This window comes from Electrophorus electricus, unplaced genomic scaffold (assembly GCF_041902795.1).
Source record: "Electrophorus electricus isolate QZ-2024a unplaced genomic scaffold, ASM4190279v1 Scaffold139, whole genome shotgun sequence".
NCBI classification, from domain to species: Eukaryota; Metazoa; Chordata; class Actinopteri; order Gymnotiformes; family Gymnotidae; genus Electrophorus; species Electrophorus electricus.
Genome location: NW_027658421.1, coordinates 42,501 through 50,000, shown reverse-complemented (window position 1 = coordinate 50,000; position 7,500 = coordinate 42,501). Strand labels below are relative to the sequence as shown.

The window sequence follows — 7,500 nt, the reverse complement described above, 5'->3', positions numbered from 1 at the left end:
CTTTGGGCTGCATTCCCAAGCAACCCGACTCCGAGAAGACCGCTACCCTGGCGGGGCTGGGGCCATTTACCGGCCTCACACCGTCCACGGGCTGAGCCTCCATCAGAAGGACTCAGGCCCCCGGCCCGCGCCAGGAAGAAAACAGACTTCCATACGCCACAATTCCCCTCGCCCGCACCCGGACGGGGGATTCAGCGCTGGGCTCTTCCCTCTTCGCTCGCCGCTACTGAGGGAATCCTTGTTAGTTTCTTTTCCTCCGCTTAGTAATATGCTTAAATTCAGCGGGTTGTCTCGTCTGATCTGAGGTCGCTCCCGAGTTCGCTCTGGAGGGTTGCCCAGAAGCGTGAACACCGCCGGGTTAGGGGACGAGTCCCTTTTCACCCGGGCTAACGAGGACACAGGTCGGGACGTCACGGACGTGCCACGGACAGGTCGGCCCGTAAGGAAAACGCCAGAGGCAGAGCCACCCGAACCCCGACCCCCCCCACCCCCCCCACCGGGGGAGGGGGGGGGGGAACGCATGTAACAACAACCTCCCTCCGCTCGCGCACGTAACGGAACAGAACAGACACCTTTCCGTGATCCGCCTGCGCAGGGGGTGAGAAAAGAAGCGAAAACGTGGGCAGCCAAAGCGGAGAGAACCCACCGGCAGCCACGCTCGCTTCTTTCTCGGGCGCAGGGGACCACGTTCCTGGCCAGGCCAGGAGCGGAGCCGAAACGAACCGAAACGAACCGAAGCGGGGGAGGAGAAGCTTGTGCACGGAGAACGGGCACTCAACCGCAGCGAACCCACCGACCGGATCTCACCGAGACAGCGACCGGGAACCGTCTGCTTTTAGGAAGACGGAGGCCAGGGGGCACCCCCCCACCTACGAACCTCCAACCGCGGTCCCGCCTGAGAAGGCAGGTCCGACAGATAGGAATAGCGACCCTCAGACAGGCGTAGCCCCGGGATGGACCCGGGGCCGCAATGTGCGTTCGAAATGTCGATGATCAATGTGTCCTGCAATTCACATTAGTTCTCGCAGCTGGCTGCGTTCTTCATCGACGCACGAGCCAAGTGATCCACCGCTAAGAGTTGTACTCTTTTATTTCAGGCTCAGTTTAGGTCTTTCACCACGACTACAAAGACAGGTTTAAAAGGTTTCACCAACCGGTCAGGCGCCCCCGTCTGCGAGTGTTGAAACGGGCGCGGGGTTGCGCTTTGCCCACACGCCCCACGTGGCAGACGAGTCAGTCTTTGAACCGCGGCCCTCCGCGCCCGCCCCGTCCGACCCCTCGAAAGGGGTGGAACTCACGTAGCGTGGGCCAAGCCCTAGGTACCTGCCGGGGGTCCCCCTGAGACTCCTTTCTGAGAGAGAGAAGCAGGGGAACCGGCTGCGCCACCCACCACCACCACGCCCCAGGACGCCGGTGGGCGGACGAACACAGGAAGGGCCATGGCCTGCCCCACGAGGAGCAGCGCTCGCAACCCCCCCCGGAAAGTCCGCTCGTCAGCGAGCAAGGGGACGGGGATGAATGACAAGGACAACAAAATAGGAAAACCCCTCGCGGTGGACGGAGGCAGCGGCCGTGCGAGCGAGAGGGAGGGCGCGGGACAGACCCGTACGACCCGCTCGACTCGCAGGCGCTTCTCCTGCCGGCAAGGTGAGGGGAAACCGGCCTTCGCCCGACGAGCGGGGACGCCGAGTTTTTTGAACGACGCGTCTCTCGCGCTGGAACCCAGAGAATACCGGGGCCTGCGGGGGGGGGGTGCTGAAGGACGACGCGGAGGAAGAGGCGGAGGACGAGGAAGGGGTGGGAGGGACTAGGCTCCTCCTTTATGCCTTCTGTCCAGCCTGACCTGCAAGCGACCACGTGTAACAGCAACCCCGAAGACCCTTTCGACCCTGGGCCCCGACGCGGGGGGACGGCGAAGTCGAGGGGGTCGGGAGAGGAGGCACGCCGGACAGCGTTACCCGTTAATGATCCTTTCGCAGGTTCACCTACGAAAACCTTGTTACGACTTTTACTTCCTCTAGATAGTCAAGTTTGATCGACTTCTCGGCGCTCCGCCAAGGCCCGCGAGGAGCCCCGGCGGGGCCGATCCGAGGACCTCACTAAACCATCCGATCGGTAGTAGCGACGGGCGGTGTGTACAAAGGGCAGGGACTTAATCAACGCGAGCTTATGACCCGCGCTTACTGGGAATTCCTCGTTCATGGGGAATAATTGCAATCCCCAGTCCCCATCACGAATGGGGTTCAGCGGATTACCCGCACCTCTCGGTGTAGGGTAGGCACACGCTGATCCAACCATTGTGGCGCGCGTGCAGCCCCGGACATCTAAGGGCATCACAGACCTGTTATTGCTCCATCTCGCGTGGCTGAACGCCACTTGTCCCTCTAAGAAGTTTGACGCCGACCGCGGAGGGCCGCGTAACTATTTAGCATGCCGGAGTCTCGTTCGTTATCGGAATTAACCAGACAAATCGCTCCACCAACTAAGAACGGCCATGCACCACCACCCACAGAATCGAGAAAGAGCTATCAATCTGTCAATCCTTTCCGTGTCCGGGCCGGGTGAGGTTTCCCGTGTTGAGTCAAATTAAGCCGCAGGCTCCACTCCTGGTGGTGCCCTTCCGTCAATTCCTTTAAGTTTCAGCTTTGCAACCATACTCCCCCCGGAACCCACAGACTCGTGGTTTCCCTCACGCTGCCCGGCGGGTCATGGGAATAACGCCGCCGGATCGCGGGTCGGCATAGTTTACGGTCGGAACTACGACGGTATCTGATCGTCTTCGAACCTCCGACTTTCGTTCTTGATTAATGAAAACATTCTTGGCAAATGCTTTCGCTTTCGTCCGTCTTGCGCCGGTCCAAGAATTTCACCTCTAGCGGCGCAATACGAATGCCCCCGGCCGTCCCTCTTAATCATGGCCCTGGTTCAGGAAACCCACAAAATAGAACCGGAGTCCTATTCCATTATTCCTAGCTCAGGTATTCAGGCGAGAAGCGGGCCCGCTTTGAACACTCTAATTTTTTCAAAGTAAACGCTCCGAGCCCCGTCCGGACACCCAGCCAAGGGCATCCGGGGGGCACCGGGAGACAGGGTCTGAGACAGGCGGTGGCACGCCTCGCGGCGGACCGCCAGCCCACTCCCGACATCCAACTACGAGCTTTTTAACTGCAGCAACTTTAATATACGCTATTGGAGCTGGAATTACCGCGGCTGCTGGCACCAGACTTGCCCTCCAATGGGTCCTCACCCATGGGTTTAGGATACGCTCATTCCGATTACAGGGCCTCGAAAGAGACCTGTATCGTTATTTTTCGTCACTACCTCCCCGTGTCGGGAATGGGTAATTTGCGCGCCTGCTGCCTTCCTTGGATGTGGTAGCCGTTTCTCAGGCTCCCTCTCCGGAATCGAACCCTGATTCCCCGTTACCCGTGGTCACCATGGTAGCCGACTATGGTACCATCGAAAGTTGATAGGGCAGACATTCGAATGAGACGTCGCCGCCGCGGAGGGCGCGCGATCGGCCCGAGGTTATCTAGAGTCACCAAAGCGGCCGGGGGGCCCGAGCCCCCCGGATGGGTTTTGGGTCTGATAAATGCACGCATCCCCCGAAGGGTCAGCGCTCGTTTGCATGTATTAGCTCTAGAATTACCACAGTTATCCGAGTAACGTGTGGAGCGATCAAAGGAACCATAACTGATTTAATGAGCCATTCGCAGTTTCACTGTACCGGCCGTGTGCACTTAGACCTGCATGGCTTAATCTTTGAGACAAGCATATGTTACTGGCAGGATCAACCAGGTAGTTTGCACCGTGGTCTGGGATGAACCACGAGTGACATCCGCCTCCCCTTCCGGGGGCTAGGAAGCAGCGGGTTGTAAGTGCGTGCGCCGTCAGGTCCAGACGCCATACAGGGCTACCCAGGACAGCTTCCGCGGCCAGTGTAAACGTGCTCGCGCACCGCCCTCTGGCCTTCGGACGCCGACCTCTCACCTTGATGCAAAGCTGTCCCATCCGGTCATGCCCGCACCGTACCCCGTCCACCTCCTCCGGAGGTGCGGACGGCCGACTCCAGGTGCTTTCGGCGTTCCCTCTCTTCACGCCGTTTTGATTTTCGTGGGCCGCTGGTGGGGGGACAAGGGAAAGACCTCGTCGAATTCCCTCCCCCCTAGCCTCGCTCAACCTACGTTTCGTGATGTAACCAAGAAGAGTGATTCGTGGGCCCAGGTAGGTTTGAAGAGGAGGCCAACAAAGCAGGGCACTCCCTTCCTCCCAAACCACAGACACCAGTATAGGACAACTGAGTAGACAGACTGGCCGTCTGAGTCTCCCCCAGAGAGTTCTGGGATGGGTTACAAATAACCCCCACCCCCCATCAGAGGCTTGACCCGCTAGAACCAGGGAGGATCTGTCAAAACCGCTCTCCACATCAGAAGTTCTGGATCAGCCGGGGCTGGTCGGCAGACGTCCACCTAAGGCCGTGGCCTAACCCCGTGTGGGGGGATAGCGCTCGCACCCGTACACGTGGACACCCGCTCGTCAAATGGCTGGCTCCTCACTTACCGTAGGGGGAATGGTTTGCCTACCCCTGGCGGGTCTGGTACTCCACTCTACCAAACAAGGAAGCAACACACCAATAGACCCCTGCAACACCGGGCAGCTTTGGGCAGTGTCACTACACTCCTCCTTGTTCTTCACGTTCCTTCCGTGGTGATTTTTTTTTTTTTTTCGTGGCCATTGCCGTGCATGGCTTCCCCATCGCTTTGCATGCTCTCCATTGCCTCGTGCTGCTTCACCATTGGTCTCACCTGGAGACCGAAGCCGCTCTCCCAGTAACCCGATGGTACCTGGCCAGAAAACCCCGTGCCCGATTTCATCTAGGACAAGGGCCAAACCACAGACCGTGCCCGTCCAGGGTCAACCCCTGGTCGGACAGGCCTGGTGGGTCGATACCATGGATGTGGCAGGCCGACGAGAATCCACTGGTACATTTACAAACACGCCCACCCTGGTGGCATGGCTGTACGACCCATCGTCGAAGCACGCTGCGGCGGACTGAGCCATTGGATCCAGTTGCCTGGGCGTACACTCAGCCCAACAGACGCACTCGGGTCGGGGAGAGCAAAGCAGACTGTGTGCCTGGATGTGCCCACTTCCATAGGGGAATCGGCATGATGGTTCACTTAACCCGAGGAGGGCTCCCCTCGCGGGATAAGCACCCCCCTCGGGGGATGGGGGGGGGGGGGGGCATCCAGAGCACACCACTTTCCGGTAGGGGACAGGCGTTTGATCATGTGTCCGAGGGAGAGCTCCCCTTGCCGGCCGAACACCCCTCGGACTCCCCTTGGGCTTCCAGAGAACGCCACTGGATGAATTTAGTGCTTGGACCCCATTGATTCTCTTTGCTCTCCCATATACCCGACGGGACCTATTTGCAAAACCCCGTGCCAACCAGACCTCCAGGAAGGGGGCTGGCGGCTAACCATGCCCAGCAGGGTGCACCCTGGTCGGACACTTTGGGAGGGTCGAGAGCCTGGAAGTGCCACCCGGGGGAGTAATTCTGATTTCCGTTTTAATGCACTCAGGGACAGCCCGAGGACCTCTGTAGTGCACCTGAGGCGGACTGAGCCGTCGGGTCCAGGGGTCTGGAGTTCGGAACCTCCAGGGTTCACCTGGCTGTTCTCTTAGCCCGGCAGGGTGCACCCTGGTCGGACACTTTGGGAGGGTCGAGAGCCTGGATGTGCCACCCCGACGAGTAATGAGTTTTCCCTTCGTATCTCTTCCGGACCAGGTCCGATTCGCACGAAACTCGCTGGGCATGGCCAGGAGCGCCCCCTGCTGCCCACGCCACCGTCCCCGCGCTTCTACTCCCGAGGGCCGAGGAGACAGCGAAGCGTGGGTCGGGTCGCCTGCTTCCAGGGTCTCCCTGGTACTCTCCAGTCTCCCGAGTCCATCGGGTCCGACCTCGTATTTTTAGCCCAGACGGGGAATGAGAAAGGGGCCCCCGACCGCCCGAGGGCGGGCGCTCGCTTCTCAGCCTAGGAACGTCCGATTCCCACGAAACTTTTACGCCAGACGTTCCTGGCAGCGAGCGCGTTCAAAGGTGACCCGCGCTGCTTCTCTCCTCCCAAGGGCCGAAGAGATATTCGTCTTCAAACCCGACCGGCCCTGTGTTTGCCGCCCCGGCGGTTTTAAAAAATCATAGCGTAAAAACGGTGGGTGCGCTTCGCCTGCCGCTTGGACAGCGTTAAACGGCAGCCCCGGCTCTTTCCAAAGGGCCCTCAACCGACTTTCTGCTCCCAAGGAGCCCAGAGATATGAAACCGATAAATCAAAACCCCGTGCCAACCAGACCTCCAGGAAGGGGGCTGGCGGCTAACCATGCCCGGCAGGGTGCACCCTGGTCGGACGCTTTGGGAGGGTCGAGAGCCTGGATGTGCCACCCCGACGAGTAATGAGTTTTCCCTTCGTATCTCTTCCGGACCAGGTCCGATTCGCACGAAACTCGCTGGGCATGGCCAGGAGCGCCCCCTGCTGCCCACGCCACCGTCCCCGCGCTTCTACTCCCGAGGGCCGAGGAGACAGCGAAGCGTGGGTCGGGTCGCCTGCTTCCAGGGTCTCCCTGGTACTCTCCAGTCTCCCGAGTCCATCGGGTCCGACCTCGTATTTTTAGCCCAGACGGGGAATGAGAAAGGGGCCCCCGACCGCCCGAGGGCGGGCGCTCGCTTCTCAGCCTAGGAACGTCCGATTCCCACGAAACTTTTACGCCAGACGTTCCTGGCAGCGAGCGCGTTCAAAGGTGACCCGCGCTGCTTCTCTCCTCCCAAGGGCCGAAGAGATATTCGTCTTCAAACCCGACCGGCCCTGTGTTTGCCGCCCCGGCGGTTTTAAAAAATCATAGCGTAAAAACGGTGGGTGCGCTTCGCCTGCCGCTTGGACAGCGTTAAACGGCAGCCCCGGCTCTTTCCAAAGGGCCCTCAACCGACTTTCTGCTCCCAAGGAGCCCAGAGATATGAAACCGAAAAATCAAAACCCCGTGCCAACCAGACCTCCAGGAAGGGGGCTGGCGGCTAACCATGCCCGGCAGGGTGCACCCTGGTCGGACGCTTTGGGAGGGTCGAGAGCCTGGATGTGCCACCCCGACGAGTAATGAGTTTTCCCTTCGTATCTCTTCCGGACCAGGTCCGATTCGCACGAAACTCGCTGGGCATGGCCAGGAGCGCCCCCTGCTGCCCACGCCACCGTCCCCGCGCTTCTACTCCCGAGGGCCGAGGAGACAGCGAAGCGTGGGTCGGGTCGCCTGCTTCCAGGGTCTCCCTGGTACTCTCCAGTCTCCCGAGTCCATCGGGTCCGACCTCGTATTTTTAGCCCAGACGGGGAATGAGAAAGGGGCCCCCGACCGCCCGAGGGCGGGCGCTCGCTTCTCAGCCTAGGAACGTCCGATTCCCACGAAACTTTTACGCCAGACGTTCCTGGCAGCGAGCGCGTTCAAAGGTGACCCGCG

At 60.3% G+C, this 7,500-nt stretch overlaps 3 non-coding genes across 3 annotated transcripts in view; all 3 read right to left on the bottom strand.

Annotated features, from left to right (window-relative positions):
- Positions 1-309, bottom strand: part of LOC145654631 (28S ribosomal RNA) — a 4,148-nt gene extending 3,839 nt beyond the window's left edge. Inside the window, exon 1 of the ribosomal RNA XR_014120839.1 lies at positions 1-309. This exon is cut by the window's left edge and continues 3,839 nt beyond it. This is a non-coding gene — a ribosomal RNA (28S ribosomal RNA).
- A 617-nt stretch (positions 310-926) lies between these two features.
- Positions 927-1,080, bottom strand: LOC145654626 (5.8S ribosomal RNA). The gene has a single exon (XR_014120834.1). It is a non-coding gene; the product is annotated as a 5.8S ribosomal RNA (ribosomal RNA).
- An 882-nt stretch (positions 1,081-1,962) lies between these two features.
- On the bottom strand, positions 1,963-3,801 carry LOC145654612 (18S ribosomal RNA). The gene has a single exon (XR_014120820.1). It is a non-coding gene; the product is annotated as an 18S ribosomal RNA (ribosomal RNA).
- Between the last annotated feature and the right edge of the window lie 3,699 nt (positions 3,802-7,500).